The following is a 23,192-nucleotide window of genomic DNA, read 5'->3' as shown; positions in this document are numbered from 1 at the left end:
ATTGTTTATGCCATGAAAGGATTAAGGAAAGATATTAAAATGGAGAGTAGATAAATATTTTTAAACCCAAATGTGTCGTGGCAAAAATCTTTATAAAATGGGACGAAAAATATTGTTAAATATTGTATTTTAAATCTTTAGAGTTTTATCTACCCATTAAATATTTTATTGAATTACTAAATTAATTAAAGAATAACATTATCTTGCATGCATGGCTAAATATTTAAATTACTTAAATAATTCTTTTACATTAAATTAACTTATTATTTATCTTAAATAAATTCTAGGAATGTTTTCTTAATATTAAATTTTATCTTAATACTTAAACTCCAGTCCGACCTCACTTATTTAACTAAAAAGATAACAATTAAACTACTGAGTAAATTAATTAAATTTAAAGAAAAGAATTTAAATCCTCATGCAATAAAAATCATTTTAATTTAAATATTAGAAATTATGCATGGCTTATACGTAGTAAAATTTACGGGTTCTACACAAGGAATCCATGCGCTCCTTTCTGAAATAATCGAGTCATATTCATAGCAGATATCAAAGGAATTATATCTCGAGAACCCTTACCAAAGAATTTCCACTCATCAGCCATCTCCGGTCTGAATCTCACAATCTTGTGGAAACAATCAACAGTAGCTCTGTACTTGGTCAACATATCGATACCGATAATACAGTCAAAATCAGACAACCCAAGTACGATACAATCTAACTCAATCTCATGCCATCATATTGTAGCATACAATGTTTCAGAGACTTCACTGATATCAAACATGTCCCCAAAGGAGAAGAGACAGACACTACAGCAGATAATGACTCAACATACAATAAATGCTTCAAGGCAAATCGCTCAGATATGAATGTATGCGATGCACCAGTATCTATCAATACATATGCAGGATAACCAGAAATAAAACAGTCACCTGCAACAACATCGTCAGGTGTCTCCTGAGCCTGCTTCTCTGTCAAAGCAAATACTCTGGCCTGCTGTCTAGGAGGATGGCTAACTGTCTGGCTCCCTCCTAGCCTCGGCTGTGACTGAGATGGTGCTAGCTAGAAAGATTGAACTGCAGATGGTCGTCTACCAGTCTGAGCTATTGATCCAGATTACTCGGCACCCTGTGACCTCTGAGTATCTCTCAGGGGACAAACTCGAGCAAAATGTCCCTGCTGTCTACAAATACGGCAAGTGCCAAACACTCCTCGGCACTGCTCCGTGGAATGCTTCCCTCCACAAGTGCTGCAATAAGGTCCTGTATAACTCTGGCCCTGACCGGTCTGTCTCGAGCCATTAGAACTGGATGAACTGCTTCCAGATCTTTTGAACTGCTTCCCTCTACCTTTCAGAAATTCTTTCTTTCCACTACCACTGCCATTCTCAAATCTGGGAGATGGAGGAGACATATGTGGTCTCGGTGCTGGTAGCACAAACAAAGCTCCTCTCTGTCTCATCAGACCGGCTTCGGCTCCCTTAGCTCTGTTCAAAGCATCAGTAAAATTATTCGGTCTCCAGGTATTCACCGAGGTAAATATTTCCGGATTCAGGCCATTAATGAACTGATCAGCAACGGCTTCGTCATTCTCGACCACATGTGGAGCAAATCATAGCAGTGTAGAGAACTTGGCCACATATTCCTCGATGTTCAGCTGACCCTGTCTCAAGTTTGCAAACTTTGCTCCCTTATCCTTCCTGTACGACACTGGAAAGAATCTCTGATAAAACTCAGTTCTAAACACATTCCAGGTGATAACTGTACCTCGATGCTTCAAGGCCCGCTTTGTTGTAATCCACCAGTTCATTGCAACATCATGCAACTGGTGCCCAATCAGTTTCACTCTCCGCTCATCAGTGTAATCCAAGGACTCAAACATCATCTCAATGTCGTCTAACCAACTCTCGCAATCAACTAAAGTCTCAGTACCCTTCAGAGTCGGTGGAATGAATGACTGAAATCTCTTCAGCAATTTCTCCATCGGTGTTGCTGTCACATCCATTTGAGGATTCGAAGTGCTACCCTGTTCCGGTATTCTTCGAGGAGGCATATCTGATTATCAAAAGGGTTAGCAACCAAATACAACAAATCTGTTTCAGTCATCCTTCGATCATCTTACTGCGGATTAAGAATCGGTTCTGATTCATTTTCAATAATACACATTACCATATCAAAATCAGATAATCAGGTAAACATATATTAAAGCAGTAAATCATGCTAGCAATCAAAAGCAAGGAAAGAAAACTCAATCCACCCCGCTCACTAGCTCCTATCTCTGTCTAAAGGATATATCGCTCTGATACCACCTATTGTGGGGACCCGAACGTTAATCATGTTCTTAATCATCATTGGGACAATTTCATTACTTATAATAAACAGGTTTAATTTTTTTTTAAAATACAGTATTAAATGCGGAACGTAATGTAATACATTCTAATATACATGTCAGTATTAAAGTACAAGTCTCGTACTATATACAATCATTCAAACTAAGGTTTAACAACTAAATATCAAGTGTCCAAACCCTATCTCTAATCAAGGTCCGTAGTCTCCACTCTAATCACGATCTCTCTTCATCTCCTCGACCCCGACCCTGTCCCACCTGTTGCCATGCGCCCATACAAACACGACAACAGCCGGATATATCCGGTGAGAAATAAATTCCAGTATAAATCAACGAAACATGCAATCATATAAACAATGTAAAAGCATGTAACAGATATCAATAACATGTAACAAAATCTGAAACATAGCCATTATAAAATTGTCAATCAGACTCGTGACTCCACGTCTCAGACTAGACTCAATCCTAGTGTGGGGACCCGGGCTCTAACTCATTTCTTTTCGTGATTAATCAGATCTTTATTTTAAAAAAATGCGGGTCAAAATTTTGCTTTTTAACAATAATTCAAATGTATATAACTCAAGCACAAGATAGTTCTACATTTTATTTCAACAAACATAAATACATGTCTTGTTCTAGTACATTCATACAAACTAGGGTTTAGTACAAACTACAATCTACAAGTAGTACAGTCTAATATGAAACCACTAGTGATCTGCTGCGCCCGAAGTCACCACGCTATCTTGATTTCTCAACTCTGTCGTGACCATGATCCTGCCCCACCTGTTGTTATGCACACATACAGACATAACAACAGCTGGAAACTCCGGTGAGAACAAATCCCAGTATAAAACATGGTATACATGCATATACAAAATTTAAATCACGAAGCATACTGTCATGAATAAAATCAAAAGCAATAGGTTCCATAGTCTATGAAACAAATCCATATAAGCATGCAACTCAAATCAAATCATGTCTTGACTCGACTCAACTCTAATTCTAGGGATCCCGGTGTGAATAAGACGTCAATGTCTGCCACCTAGCCTCCCAATCGGGGTGACTGTACGTCTTATTCCTAGACTTCGGTCATGTCTGTATCGAATGTCTACAATCGGAGGAAGTCTGCTCCTATGCGTCGATTCACCGAACATCTATAAGTTTAACAAATTTGCCAATGACTCTCCTATATTAAATGCTTCAATATAATTCTATAAACAAGACATAATCATATCAAAAAATTTGAATATAAATCTATAAACGAAACATAATCATATCCAAAGATAAACAACAATTCTAGTATGTGATTTTGTTGGGAAACTCAAATTGAATCTCATTTGAGTTGTGTATTCCCAAAACAAAATATGAATTATACCTTTCATGCCGTTGGAATCAATCGAGATCTCGAAGTCGATTATCAAGTCTGTCAATTCAATCTGAAATGGAAATGTATAGATGTACTCTATCAAGATACAACTCAAAGCAAGTCTGGTACAACTCATTATTCAATCACAGTATAATCTCGACGGCATAACAATGTGGTTCTTGATACAAATCAACTCAATTATCATTAGTCAATAATAATCCACATAATCCTCAACACATACTCCATCATAGTTTCAGAATCTGCACAATCTCATACACATATATATACTGAAAATCGTAACAATATCATGTGCCATCATTTTCTCGATCCGTTTACATTTTTTACGATGTCCATAATCTCAAGAACATATGATTATAAGCATAGCAGAATTTCCCCAACATGTAAACTTCAAAACATGCTGAAACATAACCAAACTTACATCCTTTGATAGCCCTTGAAGAGGGGAGCTCAAAACCGAAATCGGATTAAAGTTTGGATGTGTGAATCTTTCAAAATCACAAGCTTAAGATTACACTTAAGGTGGAGCTTTCTCTCTGAATCTTTTTGTTTCTCAGTTTCTGCAAGGGAAGGAATCGAAGACACTTATCATATATTTGCATGGCAAGGGCACATGTCTTATCTTTCAAGAAACACGCAAGACCGCGGGTGCGCGAGCTTCCAGACCGCGGGTGCGCTCGAGCTTCGGCAGCCCTATCCAAAATTCAGAACCAACGACCGCGGGTGCGCTCTTGTTTTTACCGCGGGTGCGGTGACCGTACTGTGGCTGCACCGCGTGTGCGTTCCCTCTGGCACCGCGGGTGCGGTGTGGCTACTGTAAAAATGTTCCAACTCTCTGTCTATCAACCGCGGGTGCACTCTTTCCTGGACCGCGGGTGCGGTGACCCTACTGTTATACTTCCACATTTCGTGAACTACAACCACGAGTGCGGTCCTTTTCTTACCGCGGGTGTGGTCTCTTCTTCATGCAACACATCATCATCTCATTTAGGGCTTCTCATTAAATGTCGTGCGTACTCATATCTTCGAATATCACATCAATGAAGACTAATAAATCTCAAGCCTTACATTTCTCCCCCTCTAAGAAATGATTTTGTCCTCGAAATCGCAGGCAATTCTATCAAATCATATATGAAAAACAATATAATCAAAACTGAAGAAATACTTACATCATGTAAATAACTCGGGATGTCTCTGTCTCATATCTGCTTCTGTCTCCCAAGTCGCTTCTTCGGTTCCGTGACGACTCCACTGAACTTTCACAAGCGGAATACTTTTCGTTCTGAGCTGCTTCTCTTTCCGATCAAGAATCTGTATTGGTTGCTCAACATAACTCAAAGTCTGATCAAACTCGGCTTCTTCAGGCTGAATGACATGAGAAATATCTGGCATATATCTACGCAACATCGATACATGAAAAACGTCATGTATCCCAGATAAAGAAGGAGGAAGAGCAAGTCGATATGCTCAATCGCCAATCTTCTCCAGAATCTCGTAAGGACCGATATATCGGGGAGACAACTTTCCACGTTTTCCAAATCTGACAATGCCTCTAAAAGAGAAATATTCAAAAATCCTCTGTCTCCCTGCTCAAATACCAGCGGTCTACGTCTGATATTGGCATATTTGGCTTGCCTATCCTGTGCCATCTTCATTCTCTTCTGAATTATCTTTACTTTCTCAGTCATTTCACGAATCATATGAGGCCCAAGTTCTGGTACCTCAGATATATCATCCCAGTACAACAGAGATATGCACTTCTTGCCATACAAAGCTTCAAACGGTTCCATCTTGATACTCGTTTGATAGCTATTGTTGTACGAGAATTCACAAAGTGGTAGTGAATCTTGCGAACTAGTGCCGAAATCTAGCACTACAGCTCTCAACATGTCCTCTAAAGTCTGGATAGTCCGCTCTGACTGTCCGTCTGTCTGAGGATGATAAGCAGTACTCAGGTGTAATGATGTACCTAAAGCCTGCTGCAGACTGTGCCAAAAATGTGAAGTGAATCGGGGATCACGATCTGATACGATAGACTTCGGCACACCATGCAATCTGACAACCTCTTTGACATACAATTCTGCCATCTGATCGTGTCGGTATGTCATTCTGTATGGAATAAAACACGCTGATTTGGTTAATCGGTCAATAATGACCCAAATCGCATCACAGCCCCGAGATGATCGAGGTAACTTCGTCATGAAATCCATGGAAATGTGATCACATTTCCATTCAGGAATAGACAAACTTTGAAGTAGACCTCCAGGCTTTTTTCTCTCGGCCTTCACCTATTGGCAATTCAAGCACTTAGACACAAATTCGGCAATATCTGACTTCATTTGTTTCCACCAGAACTGTGTCTTCAAGTCATTGTACATCTTTCTGCCACCAGGATGAATACTAAACCGACTACAGTGCGCTTCTGACATAATCTGTTGTTTCAAATCTGAAACATCTGGAACTACAAGCCGATTATTGACATACAGAACATAATTATGTACCTAATATTCTGACAGATGACCTGATCGGACCATCACAACAGATTTCTGAACATTCGGATCACTTCTTTGTGCTTCTTTGATCCTCATAATCAAATCTGGCTCAACTTGAATGGTAGCAATTCGTAGTGGTCTACAATCTGTATCAAATGCTAATCCAGACAAAAAGAAATCTTCAACTAAATTCGAAACACCTATCGTCGATAAGGATAGAGCACATACCTTTCGACTCGAGGCATCCGCTGCTGCATTTGACTTCCCTGGATAGTACTTGATCTCGCAATCAAAATCTTTCAGTAGATCATGCCATCTACGCTGCCTCATATTCAATTCTGATTGAGAAAACAGATACTTCAGACTCTTGTGATCCGAATAGATCTCAAATTTTTCGCCATAAAGATAATGACGCCAGATCTTCAGTGCAAAAACGATAGCCGCCAATTCAAGATCATGAATTGGGTAGCGAATCTTGTGGGGACCCGGGCCCTAACTCAATTCTTTTGGGATTTATTGGATCTTTGCTCGAAAATGTGGGTCAAAATTTTGCTTTTAACATTAATTCAAATGTATAATTAAAACATAATCTGTCTCTATAATAATTAACAACATAGTGTACATACAATTCTGTTTAGTACAAACATACACTAATATTCAAATACCAACCACACACATAAGTAATACAAGTCTAGTACAATAACAAGTAGTCTTCTTCTACACCCGGCATCGCCACACTATAAACCCTCTCTTCAACGACGTGACCCTGTACCTGCCCCACCTGTTGCCAAGTACACATACAGACAAGACAACAGCTGGATAACTCCGGTGAGAATAAATCCCAGTATAAAACATGTATGCATGCAATGTAATAAATCATACACTAATGCATAGCATATATCAATGCACATGAAATAAAATCTACAACATGTAAAGGAATACATATCTGTATTAAACGTCTAGTTCTTGACTCGATTCTTTTCTAATCTAGGGATCCCGGTGTGAATAAGACGGTCTATCACCTACCCAACCACTCGGGGTGACGGTACGTCTTATTCCTAGACTTCGGTCAACTCTGTATCGAGGGGCTACACATAGAGAAAGTCTACTACTATGCGTCGATACACCGAAACGTCTAGTTTTAGCCGATCTGCCAATATCTCCTATCTCAGAACTTGAATATAAATCAATAAACAAGACATTACATAATCAAATGTAATAACAATCTAGTATGTGATTTAGGGAAACTCGTATCAAATCTGAATCGAGTTGTGCAATCCCGTGACCACATGAATTATACCTTTCTTCGCACAATGTCTGTCGAGATCTTGAAGTCAGAATGTCGAGTCGTACAATAATAACTCTGAAAGGCAATGTAGACATACATTCTATCAATATACATCTCAAGCAACTCATATACAAAGCTGAAATCGGTTTCAATATAATTCGACGGCGTAACGGCGAAAGTCTTCGATACCGATAACTCTATAATATCATACTCAATCACAGGCAACTCATACTATCATTAAAACATCAACATATATTCTGAAATCTGCAGAATTTCCAGATAACATAAGCTGGAAAATCGAACCCATAACATACTGTTTCCAAATTTCGATCCGGAAATGAATATATCAAACTCAATATCTCAAGAACACATATCCCTAACAAAATCATAATTCTTCCAACATATGAATTTCGAAACAGGCTGTAAATGAACAATACTTACATCCTTAGCTAGCTCTTGTGGCAAGGATCACAAATCCGGGCTCGAAATTAAAATCGGATCTCTAAATCTTGCGCAATATAATTTCTAAAGGATGAAGAACATGAAGCTATTCCATGGAAGCTCTCGGTTCTGCTGATGGAGATTTGAAGAATGAAGTGTCATTTCAAAATATATATATACCATGCCAAGTGTCAAGACAAGAAACAAAGGTGGCATTCTCGCATGCAGCACCGCAGGTGCGCTGCTTAAGCACCGCGGGTGCGCTCATGTCTCGGCCTCATTTTATTTCTGAAAAATCTTCGACCGCGGGTGCGTCATGTTCTTACCGCGGGTGCGGTGTCTACTCACACCAATTTTCCTACCCTATTGGCCATCTACCGCGGGTGCGGGGCTTCCTAAACCGCGGGTGCGGTCTTGCATCGTTTCAAAACTCTAATTTCTCATGTATTTTCTCCTCTCATTCCAGGTCATGCATTCTCATATCTTCCGAGTATTTCGTCAATGAAGACTAATAATTCTCGAGCCTTACATTTCTCCCCCTCTCAGACAGAAGTTCGTCCTCGAACTTGTAAGCAATCAATCATTAAATTTTATAAAAATAGTAAAATCAAAACTGAAAGGAAGACTCACATCATATGAATAGCTCGGGATGTTTCTGTCTCATATCAGACTCTGTCTCCCAAGTTGCTTCCTCGATGCCATGCTGACTCCATTGAACCTTCACAAGCGGAATGGTCTTGGTTCTAAGCTGTTTCTCCTTCCGATCAAGAATCTGTATCGGCTGTTCAACATAGCTCAAAGTCTGATCTAATTCTGCTTCGTCAGGCTGAATGACATGAGAACTATCTGGCATATATCTGCGTAACATCGATACATGAAAAACATCATGAATACCAGATAATGAAGGAGGAAGAGCAAGTCTGTAAGCTCGATCGCCAATCTTCTCAAGGATTTCATACGGACCGACGTATCTAGGAGACAACTTTCCACGCTTGCCAAATCTGACAACGCCTCTGAAAGATGAAATCTTCAAAAATACTCTGTCTCCCTGTTCAAATATCAACGGTCTGCGTCTGATATTGGCGTATTTCGCTTGCCTATCCTGTGCTGTCTTCATTCTCTTCTGAATGATCTTCACTTTCTCGGTCATCTCACGAATCATATCAGGCCCCAAATCTGGTACCTCAGAGATATCATCCCAGTACAACGGAGATCTGCACTTCTTTCCGTATAAAGCTTCAAACGGTGCCATCTCAATGCTAGTCTGATAGCTGTTGTTGGATAAGAACTCACACAACGGCAATGAATCTTGCCAACTAGTACCAAAGTCTAGTACTACAGCTCTCAGCATGTCCTCTAAAGTCTGGATAGTCCGCTCTGACTATCCGTCTGTCTGAGGATGATAAGCAGTGCTCAGCTGTAAATTCGTACCCAAAGCCTGCTGCAAACTGTGCCAGAAGTGAGAAGTAAATCGTGAATCACGATCCGATACGATCGACTTCGGCACACCGTGCAATCTGACGACCTCTCTGACATATAACTCTGCCATCTGATCATGTCTATATGTCATTCTGTACGGGATGAAACAGGCAGATTTGGTCAGTCTGTCAATGATGACCCAAATCGAGTCACAGCCCCGCGAAGATCGAGGTAACTTCGTCACGAAATCCATGGAAATGTGATCCCATTTCCATTCAGGAATAGACAAACTCTGAAGTAAACCTCCGGGCTTCTTTCTTTCTGTCTTCACCTGCTGTCAATTCAAACATTTAGACACAAATTCTGCAATATCTGTCTTCATCTGCTTCCACCAGAATTGCGTCTTCAAATCATTGTACATCTTCCTGCCACCAGGATGAATGCTGAACCGACTACAGTGTGCCTCTGCCATGATCTGTCGTCTCAAATCTGAGACCTCTGGCACTACTAGACGGTTATTCACATACAGAACAGAATCTCTAACCTGATACTCTGATATATGACCAGCTCTGACCATATCAATCGATCTCTGAACACTCGGACCAGTTCTCTGCGCTTCTTTGACCCTCATAATCAGATCTGGCTCAATCTGAATCGCAGCAAGTCACAACGGTCTACTCTCTGTATCAAATGTCAACCTTGACAAACAACAATCCTCTACTAAATTCGATACACCTACTGTCGACAAGGAAAGAGCACATACCTTTCGACTCAAGGCGTCTGCCCCTGCATTCGACTTCCCTGGATAGTACTTGATCTCGCAATCAAAATCTTACAGCAGATCAAGCCATCGTCGCTGCCTCATGTTCAACTCTGACTGAGAAAAGAGGTATTTTAGGCTCTTGTGATCCAAGTAGATCTCAAATTTCTCGCCATAGAGATAATGGCGCCAGATCTTGAGTGCAAAGACAATCGCCGCCAATTCAAGATCATGAATCGGATAACGGGTCTCGTGCGGCTTCAGCTGTCTAGAGGCGTACGCTATCACGTGCCCTCGCTGCATAAGAACACATCCTAGCCCTCTGTGATATGCATCACAGTATACAACGAACTCACCTGTACCTGAAGGAATCGTCAAGACAGGCGCACTAGTCAGCCTTTTCTTCAATTCTACAAAACTGGCTTCACAATCTTCAGACCATACAAATGGCATGTTCTTTTGTGTCAACTGGGTGATAGGCTTCGCTATACTGGAGAAATCTCGGATAAAACGACGATAATACCCGGCTAGACCCATGAAACTGCGTATCTCAGGCACATAAGTCGGTCTCGGCCAACTGATAACAGCCTCAACTTTACTCGGATCTACTGCAATACCATCTCCAGATATAATGTGACCCAAGAAGACAACCTGTTTCAGCCAGAATTCTCACTTGGACAGTTTGGCATACAACTGCTCTTTTCCCAAAGTCTGCAATACAATCCTCAGATGATTTGCATGCTCAGTCAGACTTTTCGAATATATCAAAATATCATCAATGAACACAATCACGAAAATCATCTAAATATCTTTGAAAGATACAATTCATCAAACTCATAAATACCGCTGGTGCATTCGTTAAACCGAAAGGCATAACAATAAACTCGTAGTGCCCATACCTGGTTCGGAATGCAGTCTTCGGAATATCAATGTCTCTAACTCTAAGCTGATGATACCCTGACCTCAAATCAATCTTCGAGTAAACAGAAGACCCCTATAACTGATCAAATAAATCATCGATGCGCGGCAAAGGATACGTGTTCTTCACTGTTGCCTTGTTCAACTGTCTGTAATCAATACACAGTCGCATTGAACAATATTTCTTTCTAACGAAGAGCACTGGAGCACCCTAAGGAGATACACTGGGTCTGATATATCCCTTGGACAGAAGATCTTCCAACTGTGCTTTCAATTCTTTCAGTTCGATAGGCGCCATCCTATACGGAGCTCTCGAAATAGGAACACTGCCTGGCACAAGCTCTATGCTAAAATCTACCTCTCGAACTGGAGGCAACCCCGGAATCTCATCAGGGAAAACGTCTGCAAACTCGCAAACCACTGGCAGATCTGCCAATGTTGGGCTCGACTTCAGTAGATCTACTGAATATACGAGAAAGCCCTCTGCTCCTCTCTGAAGTCATCTACTCATAGTCAGAGCAGATACTAAGGGAATCCGAGATCTGGAACCCTTTCCATAGAATTTCCACTCATCTGTCATGTCGGGTCTGAATCTGACAATCTTGTGGAAACAATCTACAGTGGCCCTGTACTTGGTCAACATGTCTATACCAACTATACAATCAAAATCAGCTAAACCAAGTACTATACAACCTAGATCAATCTCATGCCCCTCAAACTGAAGCATACAATGTCTAACTGTAGTCACAGATATCAAACCCCTTCCCAACGGAGATGTGATAGACACAACAGTAGACATCGACTCGACAGGCAAAGAATGCAATAATGCAAAACGTTCAGAGATGAATGTATGGGATGCACCTGTGTCTATCAACACATATGCAGGATAACTGCAAAGGAAATAGTTACCTGCAATGACATCGTCTGGTGCCTCTTGCGCCTGCTCCTCTGTCAGCGCAAACACCCTAGCCTGCTGTCTGGGAGGTTGACTCACTATCTGACTACCTCCTGGTCTCTGTTGGGTCTGTGTAGATGGTGGCTAGAAGGAGTGTACAGAGGATGCCTGTCTCTCCATCTGTGGCACTGGTGCTGATGACCCTGTACTCTGGAATCGTTGTGCACCTCTCTGGGGACAAACTCTGGCAAAGTGTCCTGGCTGCCTACAGATGTTGCAGCGTCCCATAACTCCTTGACACTGCTCCGTGGCATGTCGCCTTCCGCACGAACTGCAATACGCGCCACTATAATCTAAACCCTGACCTCTCTGTCGAGATCCACTTGAGCTCGATGAACTACTCCCGGATTTCTTAAATTGCTTGCCCTTAGCCTTCAGAAATTCCTTCTTGCCACTACTACTAGATCCACTATCAAATCGAGGAGGAGGTGGTGGAAACTGAGTGGTAGACTGTAGCTGTCTCTGCCCCTGAACACCATAAGAAGCTTCTCGCTGCCTGATCAAGCCAGCCTCTGCTCCTTTTGCTCTGTTCAGTGCCTCTGAAAAAGTATTAGACCATCCCGTTTTCACCAAAGTAAAGATATCCCGATTCAACCCGTTGATGAACTGATCGGCCACTGCCTCGTCGTTCCCGGCCACATGCGGTGCAAATCGAAGCAATGCAGAAAATTTAGCAACATATTCCTCGATATTCCATTGTCCCTGCCTCAGATTCGCAAATTCAGCCCCTTTATCTTTTCGGTAGGAGACGGGGAAGAAGCACTGATAGAACTCATCCTTGAAGACTTTCCACGTAATGTCAATGCCTCGGTGCTCCAAGGCTCTCTTCGCAATCAACCACCAGCTCTTTGCAACCTCTTGCAGCTGATGCCCTATCAATTTCACACGTCGCTCATCAGTATATGCCAATGACTCAAACAACATCTCGATATCATCAAGCCAGCTCTCGCACTCTACTGCACTCTCTGTGCCCTTCCGCGTAGGAGGATGGAAAGATTGAAACCTCTTCAGTAAGGTCTCCATCGGCGTAGCGGTGACATCCATCTGTGCACCTGATGTGCAACCCTGCTCTGGCTGTGGTATACGTCTAGGCGGAATAAATCTGATTATCAAACTGATTAGTACACAATCAATATTATCTGTCTTAGCCCTCCTCTGATCATATACCTCTGATCGAGAATTGGTTCTGATTCAGGCTTGACAAGTATATGCTGTAATTCAACTCTGATACAATACAACATATAATAGGGAAAGCAATAAATCATGCTAGCACATCAAAAGCAAGAAAGATGACTCGATCTACCCCGCTCATTCTATTCTACCTCAGTCTACAGAACCTACGGCTCTGATACCACCTGTTGTGGGGACCCGGGCTCTAACTCAATTCTTTTGGGATTTATTGGATCTTTGCTCGAAAATGTGGGTCAAAATTTTGCTTTTAACATTAATTCAAATGTATAATTAAAACATAATCTGTCTCTATAATAATTAACAACATAGTGTACATACAATTCTGTTTAGTACAAACATACACTAATATTCAAATACCAACCACACACATAAGTAATACAAGTCTAGTACAATAACAAGTAGTCTTCTTCTACACCCGGCATCGCCACACTATAAACCCTCTCTTCAACGACGTGACCCTGTACCTGCCCCACCTGTTGCCAAGTACACATACAGACAAGACAACAGCCGGATAACTCCGGTGAGAATAAATCCCAGTATAAAACATGTATGCATGCAATGTAATAAATCATACACTAATGCATAGCATATATCAATGCACATGAAATAAAATCTACAACATGTAAAGGAATACATATCTGTATTAAACGTCTAGTTCTTGACTCGATTCTTTTCTAATCTAGGGATCCCGGTGTGAATAAGACGGTCTATCACCTACCCAACCACTCGGGGTGACGGTACGTCTTATTCCTAGACTTCGGTCAACTCTGTATCGAGGGGCTACACATAGAGAAAGTCTACTACTATGCGTCGATACACCGAAACGTCTAGTTTTGGCCGATCTGCCAATATCTCCTATCTCAGAACTTGAATATAAATCAATAAACAAGACATTACATAATCAAATGTAATAACAATCTAGTATGTGATTTAGGGAAACTCGTATCAAATCTGAATCGAGTTGTGCAATCCCGTGACCACATGAATTATACCTTTCTTCGCACAATGTCTGTCGAGATCTTGAAGTCGGAATGTCGAGTCGGACAATAATAACTCTGAAAGGCAATGTAGACATACATTCTATCAATATACATCTCAAGCAACTCATATACAAAGCAGAAATCGGTTTCAATATAATTCGACGGCGTAACGGCGAAAGTCTTCGATACCGATAATTCTATAATATCATACTCAATCACAGGCAACTCATACTATCATTAAAACATCAACATATATTCAGAAATCTGCATAATTTCCAGATAACATAAGCTGGAAAATCGAACCCATAGCATATGGTTTCTAAATTTCGATCCGGAAATGAATATATCAAACTCAATATCTCAAGAACACATATCCCTAACAAAATCATAATTCTTCCAACATATGAATTTCGAAACAGGCTGGAAATGAACAATACTTACATCCTTAGCTAGCTCTTGTGGCAAGGTTCACAAATCAGGGCTCGAAATTAAAATCGGATCTCTAAATCTTGCGCAATATAATTTCTAAAGGATGAAGAACTTGAAGCTCTTCCATGGAAGCTCTCGGTTCTGCTGATGGAGATTTGAAGAATGAGTGTCATTTCAAAATATATATATACCATGCCAAGTGTCAAGCCAAGAAACAAAGGTGGCATTCTCACATGCAGCACCGCAGGTGCGCTGCTTAAGCATCGCGGGTGCGCTCATGTCTCGGCCTCATTTTATTTCTGAAAAATCTTCGACCGCGGGTGCGGTCATGTTCTTACCGCGGGTGCGGTGTCTGCTCGCACCAATTTTCCTACCCTACTGGCCATCTACCGCGGTTGCGGTGCTTCCTAAACCGCGGGTGCGGTCTTGCATCGTTTCAAAACTCTAATTTCTCATGTATTTTCTCCTCTCATTCCAGGTCATGCATTCTCATATCTTCCGAGTATTTCATCAATGAAGACTAATAATTCTCGAGCCTTACAAATCTCGTGTGGCTTCAATTGTCTTTAGGCAAATGCGATCACATGTCCTCGTTGCATAAGAACACATCCTAACCCTCTGTGGGATGCATCACAATATACAACGAACTCACTAGTACCTGAAGGTATTGTCAATACTGGAGCACTGGTCAGCCTCTTCTTCAACTCTAGAAAGCTAGACTCACAATCTTCAGACCACACAAATGGCATATTCTTCTGTGTTAACTGGGTAATTGGCTTCGTAATACTAGAGAATTCTTTAATTAATCGTCGGTAATATCCTGCCAGACCTATGAAACTGCGTATCTCTGGCACAGAAGTCGGTCTAGGCCAACTGATCACAACTTCAACTTTACTCGGATCTACAGAAATACCGTCTCTAGATATGATATGACCCAAGAAGCCAACCTGTTTCAACCAAAACTCACACTTTGATAGTTTGGCATACAATGTCTCATTCCTCAGTGTCTGCAACACAATTCTGAGATGCTCGGCATGCTCATTCCTATTCTTGGAATACACAAAAATATCATCGATAAAAACAATCACAAATTCATCCAAATACCGCTGAAAGACACGGTTCATCAATCCCTTCAACACCGCTGGAGCATTCGTTAAACCAAAAGGCATGACAAATAAATTCGTTAGGTCCATACCTGGTTCGGAATGCCGTCTTCAATATATCAATATCTCGAACTCTGAGCTGGTGATATCCGGATCTCAAATCAATCTTAGAATAAACAGATGATCCCTGTAATTGATCAAATAGATCGTCGATACGCGGCAATGGATATTTATTCTTCACTGTTGCTTTGTTTAATTGCCGGTAATCTATACATGATCGCATCGAGCCATCTTTCTTTCGCACAAATAGCACTGGTGCGCCCGAAGGAGATACACTGGATCTGATATATCCCTTGGCTAGCAAATCTTCTAACTGTGCTTTCAATTCTTTCAACTCAATAGGTGCCATTCTATATGGAGCTCTCGAAATAGGAACGGTACCTGGAACAAGATCAATAATAAAATCTACCTCTCGAGCTGGAGCTAATCTTGGAATCTCGTCAGGAAATACATCTGCAAACTCCCGTACTACTGGCAAATCTGCCAATGTCGGGCTCGATTTCTGTAGATATACAGAATAGACAAGGAACCCCTCTGCTCCTTTTTGCAACAATCTATTCATAGTCAGAGCAGACACTAAGGGAATCTGAGATCTGGAACCCTTACCGTAGAATTTCCATTCTTCTGTCATTTCAGGTCAGAATCTGACAATCTTGTGAAAACAGTCTACGGTGGCTCTGTACTTGGTTAACATGTCAATCCCAACAATACAATCAAAATCAGATAGACCAAGTATGTGAGGCCCGGGGCCGAAGAGGGCGGGGGGTGATCGCCGGTGCCATCAGTTGCACGGACAATGAGCGGCTCCTGGCAGGCTTCTAGGTGGAGAGAACATGAATAAACCGACCCACACGGGAATGAGAGGGATTCCGAGACTGTTCAATGTAAAGGACAGTACAGTTGAAGAGGGCTTAAAAGATTTGATTTGTACTACTCATATCACGAAGGTGCATCTTCTTTTTGGTATCTCATCAAATAAGAACTCCAAAGTTAAGCATGCTTGACTTGGGGAAATTTTGGGATGGGTGACCTGCTGGGAAATTTCCTAGGGTGCGTGTGAGTGAGGACATAAGCACGCTGGAAAGACTCATCTTGGTACAGTGAGGACAGTCGTCGCATCTGGGGTGTTACAGTTGGTATCAGAGCCGACCTCTCTTAGTACGGTGTGGTTCGGGGACGAACCAAGCGGAAGCTGGTGGGCATGTGAGGCCCGGGGCCGAAGAGGGCGGGGGGTGATCGCCGGTGCCATCAGTTGCACGGACAATGAGCGGCTCCTGGCAGGCTTCTAGGTGGAGGGAACATGAATGAACCGACCCACACGGGAATGAGAGGGATTATGAGACTGTTCAATGTAATGGACTGTACAGTTGAAGAGGGCTTAAAAGATTTGATTTGTACTACTCATATCACGAAGGTGCATCTTCTTTTCGGTAGCTCATCACATAAGAACTCTAAAGTTAAGCGTGCTTGACTTGGGGCAATTTTGGGATGGGTGACCTCCTGGGAAGTTTCCCAGGGTGCGTGTGAGTGATGACATAAGCACGCTGGAAAGACTCGTCTTGATACATTGAGGACAGTCGTCGCATCTGGGCGTTACAAAGTACAACACAATCTAGCTCAATCTCGTGACCTTCAAATTGTAGCATGCCATGTCTAACTGAAGTCACAGATATAAGACCACTTCCCAATGGAGAAGTAATAGACACTACAGCAGACAATGATTCGACAGGCAATGCATGCATCAATGCAAAGCGTTCAGATATAAAAGTATGGGATGCACCTGTATCTATCAAAACATATGCAGGATAACCGCAAAGAAAACAGTTACCTGCAATCACATCATCTGGCGCATCCTGGGCCTGCTCCTCTGTCAGTGCGAACACTCGAGTCTGCTGTCTGGGAGGTTGGCTCACTGTCTGGATACCTCTGGCTCGGGACCGGGACGGTGCAGGTGGCGGCTGAAAGGAATGAACAGATGATGCTTGCCGCTCTGGCTGAAATACTGAACCAGATGCCCCAATACTCTGAGCTTGCTGTGCACCTCTCTGTGGACAGACTCTGGCAAAGTGCCCCTGCTGTCTACAAATATTGCATCGGCCCATGACTCCCTGACACTGCTAAGTGGCATGCCTGCCACCACAAGAACTGCAATAAACACAAGTATACTCCGCAATCTGGCCATGACCTCTCTGTCGTGACCCACTGGAGCTCGAGGAACTGCTCCCTGATTTCTTGAATTGTTTGCCCTTGTCTTTCAGAAATTACTTCTTGCCACTACTACTACTTCCACTATCAACTCGAGGAGGAGGTGGTGGAAACTGGGCGGCGGGTTGTAGCTGTCTCTGACTCTGAGCACTATAGGAAGCTCCTCGCTGCCTAATCATGCCAGCCTCTGCTCCTTTCACTCTGTTCAGTGCATCAAAAATAGTATTGGGTCGTCCCGTGTTCACCAAAGTAAAAATGTCCGGATTCAAACCATTGATGAATTGATCGGCGACCGCTTCATCATTTCCTGCCACGTGTGGTGCAAATCGGAGCAAAGAAGAAAATTTGGCAAAATATTCTTCTATATTCATTTGCCCCTGTCGTAAATTTGCAAATTCTGCCCCTTTGTCTTTTCGATATGAGATTGGAAAGAAACGTTGATAAAATTCATCTTTAAATACTTTCCAAGTAATATCGATACCTCTATGCTCCAATGCTCGTTTCGTTGTAAGCCACCAGCTCTTGGCCACTTCTTGCAACTGATGCCCAATTAATTTAACTCTTCGTTCGTCTGTATAGGCAAGAGATTCAAACAACATCTCTATATCGTCTAGCCAGCTCTCGCAATCCACTGCATTTTCTGTACCTTTCAATGTCGGTCGTCGGAAAGACTAGAACTGTTTCAACAGAGTCTCCATCAGTGTAGCAATAACGTCCATAGGATCATTCGGCGTACTGCCCTGTTCTGGCACCGGTGGACGCAAAGGCACTGCTGCTCTTCTAGGAGGCATATCTGATATTCAAACAGGTTAGTACACAGTCTATACAAGCTATCTCAGCCCTCCTCTGATCATATACCTCTGATCCAGAATCGGTTCTGATTCAGTCTTTACAAATACATGCTGCAATCAACTCATATAACAATACAACATGTAATAGGGAAAACATTAAATCATGCTAGCACATCAAAAGCAAGGAAGAAGACTCGATCTACCCTACTCATTCTATCATATCTCAGTCTAAAGGATCTATGGCTCTGATACCACCTGTTGTGGTGACCCGGGCTCTAACTCATTTCTTTTCGGGATTAATCGGATCTTTATTTTAAAAAAATGCCAATCAAAATTTTGCTTTTTAACATTAATTCAAATGTATATAACTCAAGCACAAGATAGTTCTACATTTTATTTCAACAAACATAAATACATGTCTTGTTCTAGTACATTAATACAAACTAGGGTTTAGTACAATCTACAATCTACAAGTAGTACAAGTTTAATATGAAACCACTAGTAATCTGCTGCGCCCGAAGTCACCACACTATCTCGATTTCTCATCTCTGTCGTGACCCTGATCCTGCCCCACCCACATACAAACATAACAACAGCCAGAAACTCCGGTGAGAACAAATCCCAGTATAAAACATGGTATACATGCATATACAAAATTTAAATCATGAAGCATACTGTCATGAATAAAATCAAAAGCAATAGGTTCCATAGTCTATGAAACCAATCCATATAAGCATGCAACTCAAATCAAATCATGTCTTGACTCGACTCAACTCTAATTATAGGGATCCCAGTGTGAATAAGACGTCACTGTCTGCCACCTACCCTCCCAATCGGGGTGACTGTACGTCTTATTCCTAGACTTCGGTCATGTCTGTATCGAATCTCTACAATCGGAGGAAGTCTGCTCCTATGCGTCGATACACCAAACGTCTAGAAGTTTGACGAATCTGCCAATGACTCTCCTATCTTAAATTCTTGAATATAAATCTACAAACAAGGCATAATCATATCAAAAGATTTGAATATAAATCTATAAACAAAACATAATCATATCCAAAGATAAACAACAATTCTACTATGTGATTTTGTTGGGAAACTCAAATTGAATCTCATTTGAGTTGTGTCTTCCCAAAACAAAACATGAATTATGCCTTTCGTGCCATTGGAATCAATCGAGATCTCGAAGTCGATTATCAAGTCTGTCAATTCAATCTGAAATGGCAATGTATAGATGTACTCTATCAAGATACAACTCAAAGCAAGTCTGGTACAACTCATTATTCAATCACAGTATAATCTCGACGGCATAACAATGTAGTTCTTGATATAAATCAACTCAATTATCGTTACTCAATAATAATCCACATAATCCTCAACACCTACTCCATCATAGTTTCAGAATCTGCACAATTTCATACACATATATGCACTAAAAATCGTAACAATATCATGTGCCATCACGTTTTTTACGATGTCCATAATCTCAAGAACATATGATTATAAGCATAACAGAATTTCCCCAACATGTAAACTTCAAAACATGCTGAAACATAACCAAACTTACATCCTTTGATAGCCCTTGAAGAGAGGAGCTCAAAACCGAAATCAGATTAAATTTTGGATGTGTGAATCTTTCAAAATCACAAGCTTAAGAGTACACTTAAGGTGGAGCTTTCTCTCTGAATCTTTTCGTTTCTCAGCTTCTGCAAGGGAAGGAATCGAAGACACATATCATATATTTGCATGGTAAGGACACATGTCTTATTTTTCAAGAAACACGCATGACCGCGGGTGCGCGAGCTTCCAGACCGCGGGTGCGCTCAAGCTTTGGCAGCCCTATCCAAAATTCAAAACCAATGACCGCGGGTGCGCTCTTGTTTGTACCGCGGGTGCGGTGACCCTACTATGGCTGCACCGCGTGTGCGTTCCCTCTGGCACCGCGGGTGCGGTGTGGCTACTTTAAAAATGTCCCAACTCTCTGATCATCAACCGCGGGTGCACTCTTTCTTGGACCGCGGGTGCGGTGACCCTACTGTAATTCTTCCACATTTCGTGAACTACAACCGTGGGTGCGGTCTCTTCTTCATGCAACACTTCATCATCTCATATAGTGCTTCTCATTAAATGTCATGCATACTCATATCTTCGAATATCACATCAATGAAGACTAATAAATCTCAAGCCTTACACCTAGTCTAGGGATCACGGTTTCTAGACATTGGCATTCCATATCGAATATCAGTAATAGGAGAAACTTCAATTCTATTCAACATCGATATAACCAAACATCTGGTGTCTTGACCTATCCGTTACAGACTTTGGCACTTTCGCCAAATCACTATCCTGTGACAATGTGCAATGTGCCAGTGACGATTCCATCACTATCTGGCACCTATGTCACAGGATCACTCGTCTAATACATGCTTTCTATAAATCAATAGAACAAGCATATCAATTCAAATCAATGCACGCAATAACAATAAGTATGTGATTTAGGGAAACTCAAGTATATCATACTCGAGTTGTTCTCTCGGTACCACATTAACTTATACCTTTCTTTTATAGCAATGCTGACGCCGTTCCCGTCTGGAATTCAAAGTCTCTCAACACTCAATCTGGCAATGACAATAACAATAATACCATATCAATATACTGCTCAAATCAATACCAATCTGATCAATCTGGATTTAACTCAAAACCAACGGCATAACGGAATAATCCTGATATCCTTGTCAATACAACATCATAAGCTGATAATTAAAATTCATAACTGATATCCAATACAATATGTAATCAATTCATAATTCAAATCTGTCCAATATCAATCGAAATACTCTGAAAAATCATAACAATTCCATAATCAATCTGTTTCTCAATCTGACTTCGATTCTACAATGTCTAACATATCAAGAACATCATATATGAATCCTATCTGATTCTAGCAATATCATAATTTCAAATCATAATCAAACGTAACAAAACTTATGTCCAGTGGTAGCCTGTGTCGAGTGGGATGCGATACCGAAATCGGATTGAAATTCTGACAACCCAATTTGGCACAATCACAATTTCAAGGTACGAGGAAGTTTTTGAATTCCCTGAAGCTTTTCTCCTTCAATTTTCGTCTGATGGTTTCGACTGAAAGCAATTTCACATTTAAATTGCATGTTAAACTTATGTGGCTTCAGTTTTGCAAAACACGTCTTGTGCATATACGCGACCTTCCACGGCGCATATGCACGAGACCTTCGGGTCTCAGCGCTTGTGTTCTCGACAGCTCGCGCATATGCGCGCTCATCTTCCGCGCATATGCGCGAGGTCCACTGGAATTAAGTTTAATTTCTTCCATGACTCGCGCATATGCGCGCACCACTTCCGCGCATATGCGCGAGGTTCTCTGGACATGGACTTGGCTCCTCGCACATCTCGCGCATATGCACGCCCTCACTCCACGAAAATGAGCGAGGTCTTCTGCCCGCCTCGCGCATGTGCACGCACCACGTCGCGCATGTGTGCGAGAGGTACTGTCCTCGCATATTCGATATCATATGCAGTCACATTTCAAGCCTCAGAATAATTCTTCATAATTATATCAACTCAAAATCAATAATCGCATATTAGCATTATATAAATTCTCGGGCATTACACCAGAGGGAGCCCGTTTACGAAAGAAGGCCATAGAGAGAGCCGAATGATCGTAGTACCATTTTACGTCGGTGCCTATTGACAGTCTCTATGCGCAATGATGAGCTATTACTGATCAGTCGACCAGATGATAAAGGCTAGTCACTTTCAAGTATCAAACTTCAACCAAAATGATTGAAAGCTTTACAATTTGACGATTTATGATTAAATTATTCTTACAAATGTATTTTGAATTAAAGTATTATTTTTAATGCGTGTGCTTGTATATGTATTATTTGTTACTCATGTTTAGAATGTACTAAGTCATTAGACTAACTAGGTTTGAATGCAGCAGGTGATGATGATAATGAGGGTGGCGCTGACACTTGAGTAGATCGAGTTCGACAATACACTCCCGTTGGACTTTATTTTCCATATTAGCTTGATAGTTAAAAGTTAAATGATTTTTGTTAATGATTTTATTAGAGATTTTATGCTTAATTTTTGAGTTAGGATGATCATGTTAATGATTGGATTTGAATTTTTTTATTGACGAAGTAGGGATTTTTATGCACTTGAGACTTTAAATGTTAAATTATTTTGATATATGGAAATTTTAATTTATTTTAAATTGTGAATATCAAAAGTATGTATGAAAAAAAATCTAATAGGATTTAAAGTTTAAAAATTAGTCGACGTTTCAAAACGCTTAACAAATATCAGTTGTCGGACGACAGTGAAAATGAAGTTCACGCTGTCAGAAATTTCCTTCAAACCCTAAAACCAAAAGTGGTAGATCAACC

The sequence above is a fragment of the Primulina eburnea genome, chromosome 10 (genome assembly GCF_022965805.1).
Source record: "Primulina eburnea isolate SZY01 chromosome 10, ASM2296580v1, whole genome shotgun sequence".
Lineage (NCBI taxonomy): Eukaryota > Viridiplantae > Streptophyta > Magnoliopsida > Lamiales > Gesneriaceae > Primulina > Primulina eburnea.
The sequence above is the reverse complement of the archived record's forward strand: the minus strand, read 5'-3'. Positions refer to the sequence as shown.